Source organism: Lemur catta, chromosome 11 (assembly GCF_020740605.2).
Source record: "Lemur catta isolate mLemCat1 chromosome 11, mLemCat1.pri, whole genome shotgun sequence".
NCBI lineage: Eukaryota > Metazoa > Chordata > Mammalia > Primates > Lemuridae > Lemur > Lemur catta.
Genome location: NC_059138.1, coordinates 90,222,856 through 90,236,903, shown reverse-complemented (window position 1 = coordinate 90,236,903; position 14,048 = coordinate 90,222,856).

Sequence of the window (14,048 nt, the reverse complement as noted above, 5' to 3'; positions counted from 1 at the left end):
TTACTTTGTGCTTTAAATTACTGAAATCTTTGGTCCTTCTTTATAATTCTTATAGATTTGCATGGAAACATGTAAAAATAGATCATTTTAATTTGCTCATTTGTTCCACAAGCAATTACTAGGCTTCTGTTTTGTAAAAGGTACTGTGATAATGAATGTGTGCTGGCACGTGACTAAGACTTGATTCCTTCTCCAAAAAGCTCACGGTCCTATGTGGGGAAGAGCCAAGCAAGTTATTTTGGCAGAAGGTGGTAAGCTCTATAAGACATGCACAAATACGTCTCCGCAGTGCTGGGAGAAAAGCACTGGATTCTGCCACAATCATTTCAGAACCTCCACCCTTGAAGCGCTTGCATCTGCAGTGACTCCCAGAGAATGGACAGAGCTGCCGATAAATTGTGGATGTTACAATAGGCTGACTATTTAGGGGACATTTAGGTTATGTGTAGATTTTTGCTGTTATAAATGATGCCACGATGTATGTGTTTATCTATATCAACATCTAAATTTATATCTGTATCTGTATCCATGCCTATGAGTGGGGAATGGTTTAGACAAAAACAGAAGCCTGAGAAACATGGAATTTTCTGACCACTCTGGGGTTGGAGGTCTGGGAGGTAGGCTGAGTAGCAGGCAGGCTGTGGAGCCCCTGGAGTATTGAAGACCACGGTCCTCCCGCTTTGCTGCACATTAGAATAATGTGGAGAGCTTTGATACCCCCGCCCCAGTTTCCAGGCCACACCCACACTAGTGCAACCAGAACCTCCCAGGGACACGGAGACATTAGTACTTTTCAAAATCCCCCAAGTGATTGGAATGTGTAGCCAAACTGGAGAACCGATGCCAGACGACAAGGAGCCAGTGGGGATTTTGATCCAGTGGTCGGTATTTCTGGTGTGTATTTTAGAAGGATCCCCTGGTGATCAGCAGAGAGAGGAAGTAAATTGAGAAGAGTCTTGAAGCAGGAACAATGTCTACAGGAGTCAGCGAGTGAGTGTGGCCACCAGGGTTACAACTAGTAGAAACCAAGGTGGCACCATTGGCGGGAATTGGCGAGGAGCTCTGAGAAGGTGAGAAGAAAGCAGAAGGGAGAGAGGGTAGGTTCTAGCCTCGTGGCTGGGGTCCCTGGGTGACTAGCAGTGCCATTAAGTGAGATAGAATAGAGAGGAGCCTCCTTGGAGAACTGTGGGAGGAGACGTTTGCTAACCTGAGGGGTCTATGCGAGGAAAGCTCCGTGTGAGATGTGTGACCAGAAGGAAGTGTATGAGAATCGTGGACTACAGGGGGCTTCGAGGCCACACAAGGACGTGATCCCCCCCAGGGGCACCTGGGTAGCACCCATTGAGCTTCTGAAACTGCCAGAACCTGCCTCATCTCAGATCAGTTAGCTCAGAGTCCCTGGTCCAGGTCTTTTTAATGGTCATACACTTTACAACAGGGTTGTACCAACAAATTACTGTGAATTAAAAAATTTGTCTTGCACACACAATCCTATTGACACCGCCATTTCACAGATTACGAGGTTGAAGATTAAGAGATTAAGTGACTCAGCCTTGAAGGGGAAGAGAGAGAACATGGAGTCCTGTGCCCACTTTTGATGGCTGTGCTCTTCCACCGGAAGATGCAGGCAGGAAGGGGAGGAGTCCTCAGCCCAGAGGAGGGCTGGCCCACACTCACCGGGACTCGAGCATCTGGGTTTCTGAAGCTGCTTGAATCCCATGAAAGTAGAGCAGTTCTCGACCTGCGGGGTGGTGGAGACCTTGCATCCACCACTCTTTTCTACTATGCCCATCTGCTCGTCTTGTCCTCTTCGTTCAAGCTCTTTGGTCTTTATAGCCACAGAAAAAGGGCAAATGGGATTTTAGAGGCAGAATGCCTCCCCCAAAAGTCTATTTCGATGGGCAATAAGTGGATACCAGACTTTCAGAAAAACATAATCCAAATTTAAAATATTATCATAATCCTCTCCCTAAAACATCTAAACCAATGATGGAATTGAATGTGTTTCTAGGCTGTGTGATTGACTCTCTGCACGTAGCTTCCTCACTGAGGAGCTGGGATCACTTAGACATGTCGTACCCAAGGGCTCTGAGATGGTTTCCCCTGACTGTGGTACTCAGCTGGGACAAGCTGGCCAGCTGGAACACAAAGTGTAAATTTGCAGCTCTAAATATTGCTCGTGCAGATAACTAACATAGTCTACTTTTTGCTTGTGTATCAACTTTATAAGAGTTCTCAGTTGAAGAACACTGAAGCATTGTTGGTTAAAAGCAAAAAATTAGAACAGATCGTCTCTGCTAAAATGTTTCCTGTCACAGGAATTAGACATACTTTGAAATCCCCCCTTTTGAGTCCCTTTTGAGGGGAGTATGTGTGTGTGTGTGCATAATATGAATGTCTAATGGGGAGGGTCATACACATTTCAAACAATTGGCATCTTTATTTAGCTGTTAAATTCCATATCCCTGCCAAGATCTATACAATAACCACCCCCTCCAGCATCTGTCTTTCTTTATTAAGGCCCTGTGGAACATACACAATTCCTGGGGTAAGACAGCATTTTGCAGAGTGCCAGAAGGAATCTTGCATTCCAGATAGACTCCACCAGAAACATGCTCACAGTTTGAGCCCCCTATGCCCCATGCCCACAAATCCCAGCACTGGGTTTCATGCCTCTTGTACTACAGCATGGCCCGCATCACCAGCCATGCCCTGGGGGACCGAGAGGGGCTGCGGGAACAGTGTTTTGACAGGGACTCTCCATAGAAGTCTTGCTTTTACCTCTTGCAAACTTCCCTCCTGATTGCCTTAGTTGCCTTTTTTTTTCTCTGACCGATGATCTAAATGCAGAAATGTTGTGGAAATTTCACATTTGTACTTAGTTGCCTTAATTTTCCTTTGCAAAATGTTTTCTCTTCCTAACATAGTGCATCCTAAAATTGATCACTGGAATCCATGTTAATTTGTATAACATCCCAGACATTATAGCCCTAAATGACCTCAGGTAGTATTGACACTTTTATCTTAAAAGCAAGAAATCTATGCCTGGAGCAATTGCGGCTTGCCCAGGTGCTCACATTTCTACAAGGTGAGAGATTCTTAATATCCAGATTTTCTGACTCCAATCTAGTGCTTTCCACACTCCCCTCTAGCTCTGCATTCAATTTGAGAGTATAGGAATGAGATGTCATCCACATTCCAGATGTTCTGTGAGGCAATTTGTTCAATGTAAAACCCAATACTTTGGCTGCTGAATTCCTTCCCCTGGGGAATTAACAGTTTATGTTTATACCTGCTAGTGAGGATGGTGAGGTCAATCACCTAGTGTGGGTATGGAAAAGGCCTGGTACCTTCACTAAGGTCTGTGCCTTATAAACCCCTTCACCCTTGGCTCAGACCTCTTCAGCCTCTGGGACCTCATGGTAGCCTGTTGGAGTCTCTCGAATTAAGAGGAAGATCTGTGATTGCTTCACAAAGAAGCATGGTTTTCTGTCTGAAACATGGGGTCCAATTTGGTACCAGGGAAAGAACCAGAGGCAACAGGGACCAGGGGAGAGGAGGAGCTGAGACTGTTCACAATAGGAAGCTGGATCCTATCAGAAAAATGTGTGTGCACGTGTCCGTGTGTGCGTGTGTGCATGTTAGAATGTGGCTTAAGAGAAATTCTGAAGCCCCAAGGGAAAAATAACTTTTGCTAATTTGTTTAGCTTTAAAATACTAAGATGCTTTAAAATGGAATTGCCTCAGGTAGTTTCCCACATATGGCTAGGTCTATTTTAGACTTTCTTTGGGGTTTGATACTTCATGATGCCTCAGGGTGACCAGACATAATGACATTTTCTTTCATAGATTTAAATGGTAGAGGATGCCTGAAATATTGTATAGAAAAGTGCTCAAGAAATGTTAATTGTTACTTAAATGCATATATCATATAAATGATAGGAAGACCCTTGATTGCATTATAAGTGTCATTTGCTGGGAGCTACCCAGGTGTGCAAATGTGTGTACATACACACAACTCACACACACAGCCAATTACATAAATATACACACTCATTTGCACACACACTCACACATGCACACTCATTTGTACATATTCACAATTCATACATTTGCTCACACACATATACACATATAGTCTCACATACATGCACACATATACACTCACACAAACTCAAATACATACACATACTAACATGCACACTTGCTTAGAACATACATGCACACTCACATGCCTGCCCACACATGCACACATGGCATCCATAAAAGTACTTACACATATTTGTACACTTGTGCACACTCACACATGTGCACATGCCATGCACACACATACATACCACACATGTGCACATTTATATGTACATACCCACAGACACACACTCCCATATACTCACACAACACACAGCATCATAAAAGCATGCTCATACACACTCACACATGCGCAACACACAGTTGCTCTCAAAGTCAGGCTGAGACCAGGCTTCCTATTTCCGCCATTATGGGTCTTGCAACTACACGTGCTGTTTGTATTCTGTCAGCTCAGCATTTTTAGAAGTAATCGTCAAGCGACAGTTTTTATCAGATGTTTCCATTTTAAACTATCCATCCTTCCAAGGAACTTCCTGTCATGTGTATGCAATAAAAGTGAAAAGGGATTTCATGGGGAAAGAGAGCACTGAAAATTCAAAGTGAGCCAAAGTTAAAGATACCGTGGTGGTCACTGACCTACGGTTGGGCAGAAAGTCAAATGCAGAGACCACACTGGGGAGAGAGGCCAGAGTCCGTCCTTGGAATTTGTAAGGCAAGAGCCTTGAACCTTTACTAGTTGACACTGGGAAACAGTCTCTTAGTTTTGCCAAATCTCCATTTACTCGTTTGTAGCATGGGTTTTGTCTCTTTCTAGGGATGCTGTAGGAGTCAAAGATAGAATGCATGTTAAGGGAACTTGCCAATAGCAAAGTGCTCACAGAGAGAGAGGAGGGAGGAATCTCAAGTAGGAATTATTATTCAAGAGCAAATCTCAACACCTGTCATTAAAAACGTGCAGTCTTTCACCATTCAATTTATAGTTAATATTCATTGTCAAATATTTGTAGTTCTAAAAATTGTTAAATAAGACAAATTATCAATACTCTTCTAAGTGATGCCTTAAGCGTTCTCCCCTAAAGCTTAGAATACCCCAGAATTCCTCATGAGTGTCTACTCACATTTTTGACCTACTGTCCTTGCTTGACTATTTCCTTCCACACCAGCCCTAAGAATTGATGAGACATTGATGAAAAATGTTCTTTCCAGGGGACCCGCTCTCAACTTTTGGCTGACGGAAGACCAGTGGACTGCACTCCTCAGTAGGTGAAGCGAGGACACGTTTCTATCTAGCTAGCAAGAACATGCTGTTTGAATAACACAGTGCTCAGAAAGAGCGCAGTGTCCAGGAAGCGTCGCCACCACCAAGAAGTGAGTCATGAGCCCAGCAGGCAGCCCTGCTCATCCTGGCAGGCTGATGGTGGGAACCAGCTCCTGGCAGGCAGTCCCAGGAGCCCCTTACCCAGCTCTGTGAGCTCAGTGCACGAACCTGCAGAGAATGCTCCTGTCCATCATCTCCACGGGCCTTTCTGGCGGCCTTAGGAATGACTCCCACAGCCAGGCTGTGAGGCAGGGGAGGCTGCAACTGGCCTCTTTTCACAGGTGAGCAGATAATGACCTGAGGTTTGGGAGTGTGTGTGTGTGGGGGGGGGAGGTATGGTCATTGCCAACCCTGCCTGTGGTCACAGAGCCACTGAGCAGGGCAGCTGGCCAGCACCCTGAGGTACTGAGGACTCTGCCCTCTGGGTTTGCAGACAGACTCATTCATGGAGCCCTGGAGGAAGTTCACCAGTGTGTGTTCCTGGCCGAATGCAGACGTCTAGGGGGTCAGCAAATCGGTCACTTCAAGCAGGCGGCTCACAGCGTTCACACCTTGGCTGCCTCTCAGAGCAACAGGTGCATCAGTAGCTCTGGCCAACTCCCCCCACCCAACAATGCAGAATGGGGGAGGCAGCAGGGCCCAGGGGGTTCTAAGTGCCATACTGAGAAGGCTGGGCCGCAGCCCTGAATTGCAGCTCTAGGATCAAAATGGGACCGAGGAGCCTGTGTGAACCCCTGTGTGCCTGTAGACCTTAGCAGCAAGCCCTAGAAGTGATAAAAGGCTGGTGTCTCCTCTTGGGGGCAGCAAGGGAGCAGAGTAGAGTGAGGCTGCCTTTCAGCCAGGAGATGGAGGAGACCCCCAGAGAAGTGTTGGCAATGCCTTTGCCAATGCCCGACCCCTCCTGTTGCTGGCCCTGTGCAGAAGTCACTGTCCACAGTGCCCAGTGCCCCAGCACTGAGCCCTGCAGACAGAGGGCAGGCAAAGCATGAACACTTGTTGAGTGAATAAATGGGTGTTGAAACGCTTGCTGTGTGGAGAGACAAACCAGGGAGGGAAGGAGAGCTTAAAGTATGGCAGATCTTGGATGCTGGGGTGAGGAGTTCAGATATGAAAATAATTGGGAATGATAACAAGAATGAACATGTTCTGGGAGGTTTATCCCAGGCACAATTCATAGGCTTTTACATGTAGGGTTAGGTTTAATCCCCACCTACCACCCCCATGAAGGCAGGTGCTGGTGTGCCCACTTCTCAGATGAGAAAACAGGCCGGAAGGTTTAAGCCCTTGTTCCGAATGACACGGATAATCACGGATAATCAGGCCTGAGTCCCAGGAGGTCTTTCGCCCATTCTCTCTCTGACGTCAGGCATGGCGTCTTTCATCTGAGCCATTGCTCGGTGCAGTTGTCTCTGCTCAGTGGGTGAGAAATAAGTTCAGAGAAGCGTTGGGTCAGAGCTGGGATCCAGGCCCTGCTCCTGTGAACTTCCTGCCATGTTCTCCAAGGAAGATGAGGCTGGTGGCCTGTGTCAGCCCAGGAGAGGCCGGAGCAGTGAGGGCAGCAAGGGGTATGGAGGAAGGCGAGCTCCGGGGCCATTTCCAAGGAGAGAAGCTCCTGGATTGCGACGTTGCCGAAGAAGAATAATGGGGCTGCCTGAGCCATGAGGGCCACAGTCACAGAGAACTTGGGGACAGTGCTGACTACAAGTGAGTCAGCCACCAAGGAAGTTCAGCCAATGGCAGTTGGTTTGGTTGGTGGGCACTGGAGAGAAGGGATGGAGAGAAAGTGGAAAGGGAAGATGATAGACCCTGGGAGACTGTCATGGTTTGGGGTAGGAGGAGGAAAAAACAGGTAAAGGGAAGTGGGCAGTTTGGGGCCGGAGGTGCAGAGGATGCCCAGGGCCATTGCATGTCAGTGGAGCCAAGAGAGGGCCCTTGTAGGAACAGGCATGGGAGCCGGTGGGCTGAGGCAGGGAGGGGGCTGGGAGATGCTGTGGGGTGCTGCAGGCCTGCTGAGGGAGTCCCCACTCTGCCTCTCTCTGGGGACCCCACCCATCACCTGCACTGTCCTGTGGGATGTGCTTCCTGGAGGTCCGTCCACCCCATGTGTGCCTGTGAGTGAGGCCCAGCCACACTCTCTGTCCCCCCACCTGATGCACACATCTTTCAGGAGATGGCAATGAGGAAGGAGAGACTTTTGTTACTGATTCATTTAGGCAGAACTGGGCCCAGAAGGGCCAGCGCTCTCACTGAACTGGCTGCTTTAGTGAAGGACAAAAGGATGTTTGTACATGGTGGAAACTGGGAAAGAGAAGCCAAAAATTAGGAGCAGGACATAAGTCTACCTGCAAAATCCTGAGGGATTCCAGGTGAGCTGGCCATCCACTGGGAAGAGATGGGTTCCAGAAACAAAGACTTATCCCGCGGGAAGGTACCTGGGCGACTCAGGAGAAAAGTACCCTGGATCTGAACCAATCAGCACTTTGAAATCACACAACTCAGAAGGACCAGGACTTAGAACTGCACTCCAGTCCCTGGAGCTCATGGAAAACGACAGAGTATTTTTATGGCAAATACTCCGTTTTTGACATTTGTTAAGTGTTCGAAGTATCTTAGACACTGCACAGAACATGAACTGAACAGCAAGTGTGTGCTTAGGTCAAGAAAGTGAATGCAGACCCCATTCAGGAGAGGAAGCCATTATTGTGTCATCAAATGGGCTGCCCTGAAGATGTGTTCTGAGTATTTGTGACACACCGGAGGCCTCTTTGCAAGTCACTCTATCCTATGAACAGGTGATGTAACCAAGAGGGAATTGAAGTGCTGAAATGATCACTTTTCAGTTTCGTTGTTCCAACTAGCAAAAATCTAGTGGTACGCGCTTAATTAGAGCAACAGACTTGAGAGTTTCTCCCTGAGAAAGATGATGATCTCAAGAAAGGCACCAGGGGACTCCTTGACTTCTGGCTGGTTAAATCCTGGATGTGATATTTCCCTTATTATTTGTATGTATTTAGGAGGCTAAAGAGGTCATAAACAAAGTGCAATCTTTACTATGTCTTGTTTAAAAGGGAAAAAGTTTTCTTCAATTTCATTAATTAGAAAAATATTTCTTTTAAAAATTTTCATCCTTTGTGCATTAGGGAAGGGGTGAGATTTGCCCCTCGTCGCCACTAGATGGCAGCGTCTGCGCGCGGAGTCCCGGCGGGCGCGGTGGCGCCGCGTTCCCCGCCTGGGCTGGCGCCCGCAGTCGGCCCACCGGCCGGCACGTGTTCCCTGATCCGAAAACACAACAAGGAGGATCAAAAGTCCTAGCTCATTTTATACACCTCCGAAGCCCAGCTCTACTCACCTTCTCCCCTGCTTGAAGGACTAGCATTGGTTCCCTTTTGCCAAAAGGTTAATGCCACCTACGCCCCACATACGGATTAGATCCTTATTTCTTGACTTTCTGTGAGCCCAGTATCTGGGAGTCGGTGTGCAGGCTCAGCAGAGCAGACCAGCCGGCCTGGCAGTGGGGTGTGGGCGCACCAGGCTTGGGGGACCCAGGCCTTCCCGGCCACGATGAGCCCTGGCTCCCCTCTCCCCACCCCAGTTTCTTCCTTGCTTGGGCTCCTCCACGTTTCCACCTTGCCTGCCCACCCCAGACACGGCTAACCTTCTCCCCCTGTCATCCGTCCCTCCCAGTCTGGCGGAGCGTTGGCTCCCTGGACTGTCTGCTCTGGGGAGTCCTCTCTGAGCTGTGGGGCTGAATGCGTGGGGCCCTGGACTCTGCAGTTGGGGTCTCTGGGTGGCATTCAGGACATGTGCCTGGTGGCACTGAGGTCAGCAGAGGTCATGTGGTATTGGTCAATCCATTCATCCTTCTAATACCCACTTACTCAGCAGCTCGCTGTTCCAGATACTGCATCACATCCTGGTGATGCAATGTGATGTCTGATTCATGCCTTCCGGAAGCAAACGACCCAGTCAGGGGGAGAGCGGGTGGTTCCCACATGAGTGTGAGTGTGGGAGTACATGCACCTGCCACATGAGCTGAGGAGGCAGGGGGAGGGAAGAGCACCCCGTCTGGGGCCCTTGGGGAAGGGACAACCGCTTCCTCTACAGTGGCTGAGCTGATGAGGATGAGGCTGTGCTCCCCTTGAGTGAGGAGATCCGGAAACCTCCTTCTTTGACTAATGTCTAGGTCTTCCTTCCTTTATGTAGGGTCTGTGTTGCTCTCCTTGGGAGGAAGTATGGCATTGGTTTCCCTCTCTTTGGCCTGGGACAGGTCGTCTCACCTGGCTGTTCCCTAGGAATCCGGCACATTCACTTTTCACAGTGCCCTTCCCAGACTGGCCTTGGTCCCCATATGGATAATCCAGGATCTAGCTATGGTTTGGAAGGGGTTGGGCTATGTAGCCATTGGCTGCTTTGGTTCTAAGCTTTAGGTCTTTAAGCTACATGAAAGTTCTATCCATGGGCTGGTGAGTTCACTAGGTTCCAACTACAGCTGAGAAGACAAGGTCTAATAACAAAGTGTATCCTTTTGCTTGGATTTTCTCTATGAACACCTTTATCTTAATGAGTCTTATAGCCTACTCAGCAAATTATCCTTTCTTCTTTTATACAGTGTGCCATTTGAAAGAAAATTTGTATTTTTTTCACTCTTGAATTCAATTTTTCAAATTGTTAGATGGCCAGAATATTAACTAGACAGGCATTAATTTGAGGGCTTTGTTGGATGGCTGACAGTTGTGAGGCTGTTATAGGTCTTCACGTGACTGCATATTCTGGTCTGGTAAGATATCAATTCTTTTGAATAGCTATAAGCTGGCAATTGAAGAACCCAGATAGGGAGATATCTCTCAAGTATTTGGTCTTATCTTGCTTTGTTTTTGTTTTCCCTGCCCCGCATCCCTCCTGTCTTGGTCTGTTCAGGCTGCTACAAAATACCACAGACTAGGTGGTTTATAAACAATGGAAATTTAATGTTTTACAGATCTAGAGGCTTTAAAGTGCAAGATCAAGGCCCTGGCATAACTGGTGTCTGGTGAGGGCCCACTTCCCAGCTCATACGTGACCCCGTCTTGTTGAGTCCTTGCATGGTGGAAGCTGTAAGGGAGCTCTCTGGCGCCTCCTCTATAGGGCGCTAATCCCACCCTGAGGGCTCCACCCTCATGACCTAATCTCCTTCCCTACCCCTCCTCCTAATACCATCGCCATGGGGACTAGAATCTCAAGGGATGAATTTTGGGGAGACAAATGTTCAAACCGCAGCACCTACCATATGCACCATGAGGCAGCACCCAGGTATTACGCTTGTCACTACAAGCTGTCCACGCAAAAGTGGGACTCTCCCAATTATCAGAAGAGATTGGACCCCCCCTAGAATGGGAATTGCTTTCTGCATGGGTGGAAGGACACAGAGGGTCTTGCCCACAGCTGATGGATGAGCTCGCTGAGGACTCCCAGTGGACTGTTCCAACACAGTGTTTTCATTCCTTTCTCAAGAGCAGGAATTGTGGGACCCTGGGGAAATGTCATGACACATTTCTTTTGCCTTATTTGAAATACGAAGAGATTAATTTTTCCCTAATTGTTCTATGGAGGCACCTATAATATATGTAAAAGGGCAAACAAGCAAGGCTTCTAAATAAAGAAAGTTTAAGCAGCAGGTTTCCGTTGTTACTCCATGTGTTCAATTAAAACACGCAGCCGGTCTTGCAGGAACCGGTGCTAGAATCTCTACGGTCTTGTTAATACCTAATCTCTTCATTCCGCCCTCTCCCCTGAGGTGGAAAAATCCTTATGTGGTCATGCCCAGGGTTTCAGGTTCCACTTTACATACTCTTTATTTTAATAGGCCTAGTAAAAATAACTGTAACCTGTGCTGTGTATAAACACAATTTGTGTAAATGAGTCGAAGAATCATTGTGCAAAACCCGAGCAGTGTCTCAGCAGGTGGACAGAATTCACAGGGGGTGTGGCAATCAGGAAGGCCTGAGGAGGCTCTTCAGGGGGTAGTGGGATTTGAGATCAAGGTTTTGAAGTCCAGTTCCACCCCACCCTTACTGTGTCAGCAATCTTGGAAAACTTACTGAACTCCAGTTTGTTATCTACACAAAGCAGGCAAGTATAGCAAACATATCAATTACAACAAGCTTTTGTGCACTTACTACTCTCCAAGGACTGTGCTAAGTACTTTCTATTCATTCACTTACTTATTGCAAACTTAATAGGTATATGAGTCACTGGGGGTGTGGGGTGTAATGAAGTTTGAAAGCAGGATATGTTTATCTCATAGGGTAATTTGAATATTTTTCATGTTCATGAAGTGGCTATAGAGTTGTGTGAAAAGCTACCTGTGAAGGTACAAACACTCCCCGAGGAGAATGGGGTCCACGTAAGAGTAAGAGACTCATGGTGTTCATAAAACTGAGGGAAGACCGTGCTATGTACAACAAGACTAGATTGTAAGTCAAATGACCAATAAATCTCCTGTGAAGAAACACATTGAAAAGTGAAATCATGTTGCATGATGAGCAGCAAACTGTCAGTCATACTAAACACCCGTGTTCAGGACATGGGGAAATTTCAGGAGGTTGGAAAAGTAAAAACCATATTGGTTAAAGGGAGCTCTAGGCCAAAGGAAATCGGAAGACCATATGAAAATGAGTTCAGAAAACCAACTTGAATAAGAGCCCACAAGAAACTGAAATCTCCCTGTAGGTATGCCTGAGGGATGGAATGACATTTGTAGCCCAAATCTACGAACTTTTTTAATCTTTTGTAAATTTTGTAATTTTGCCTAGCTCACCATCTTCCCAGAAGACTCCAATATAGAAGATAGCAATTGGTTATTTTTTTTTTAGCTTCTGAATTTTACCTGTAAAATGTGTAATATAGTCTTAACTTGGAGTGTTTTTCTTAATAGGGCATATAAATCTTCTAGTTCCTTTTACAGAAAGTATGTGTGGACATACCTTCCCTACTGATGTATGTTTAGATTTCTTATAATTTGATGTCCACGATGTAACAACGAAGATTCTTGTACATATCTCTGTAAGAAATATGTGTTTGTGTTAGACAAATTCCTAGAAGCTAAATTATTGAGTTAAGGGTAATGTGTATTTTGATGGGTTTTTGCCAATTTTCTCTCCTGAAAGTCTTTTATATTATAATTTTTACTTTAACCAGCATGTGTAAGTGTCCAAGCAATTGTACCATGCATGAATATTATCAATCACTTAAAGTTTTGCATATCTGAGGGAGGAAAAAATATCTCATTTTCATTATGATCTGAATATTCCTAATTACAAACAAGACGGAGCCTATGTTTTAGGCTTATTTACCACTTACATTTCTTCTTTTATAAATTGTTTATATCCTTTGCCCATTATTCTATATACTGTGTATATTTTTTCTCAGTGATTCATAGATTATCTTTACTCTGCATATCTAGGATGAATTTAGGTTTTGGGTTTTCTGAAGCTTATACAATTCAGGGGGGTCATCTGTAGGAAAAACAATGGAAAACTGAGTGAGAATGTGGAGAATGTGACTGTTTGGTGCTAGGCCCCCACCACAGTCTTGTAATGAACCTGGGCAAGTAGGTGGGCCTGAGCTTAGGCTTCATCAGCTTCACGATGAATCAGATTCTTCTAGAACTTATCCCTTTCATGCTTGCAGCAAATGTTTTGCTTTGTGTTTGCAGATATCTCAATAATTTCCATTATGACTTGTCTTCTGGGAAAAGGGATTGCGGCTCCTGTCCCTTTTGGGCTTTGCAGGTTATCTGGGCATGGCTGTGCCTAGCAGGCTACTGTGAGCACCCCGCTAGGTTAGCACGGGAATCAATGGGGGTGGGTTTCAGTGGTCAAAGGGATGAAATGACAACATATCTGTCCTAAATACTTGTTCCCAGTCTCCAACCATTAAAACTGCTCCCCACCCCTCCCACTCCCAGTGTCTGCTGAGTCTGAATTTTGAGCGTAGAATACCCAACATCGTGCCTCAGCCCGACTGTTTGCCTGTGATTGCCCCGGACTTGTTTCTCTGTAGATCTGTTGGTTGACTTCCAGCAGTGTTGCAAATGTTCTGCTTGGCTAAGGACTTTAGTTTTTATTTCCCAATACTACTATAGAGTTTTAAAAATATTTTTCTGTCATAATGAGATTTTAGGTGGAGAGAAAGGTGGCTGTCTTAATCTGTTTTGTGTTATTATTGTAAAGAATAGAAATTAATATGTCAAAGTTCTGGAGGCTGGGAAATGCAGCACTGGTAGGTTTGGTGTCTGGTGAGGTCTTCTCTCTGCTTCCAAGACGGCGCCATGAACACTGCAGCCCCTGGAGGGGAGGAACACCTTTCCTCACAGGGCAGAAGTGAGAAGAAAGCAAACCCACTCCTGAAGCGCTCTTTGTAATGGCATTCATTCATCTATGACAGTGCAGCCCCCATAACCCAAATACTTCCCAGTGGGCACACATTCCAACACTATTGCATTGGGAGTAAGTTTCAACATGAGTTTGGAGGGGACAAAAACTTTCAAGCCATAGTTAGTGGCTGCACATTTTCAGACTTTCATTAGATCAATCTTCTCTGGATCTGAAATCCTAAGAGAAAGGTGGAGCATCCTGCATTTCCTAAGAGAGTATTCAAATTA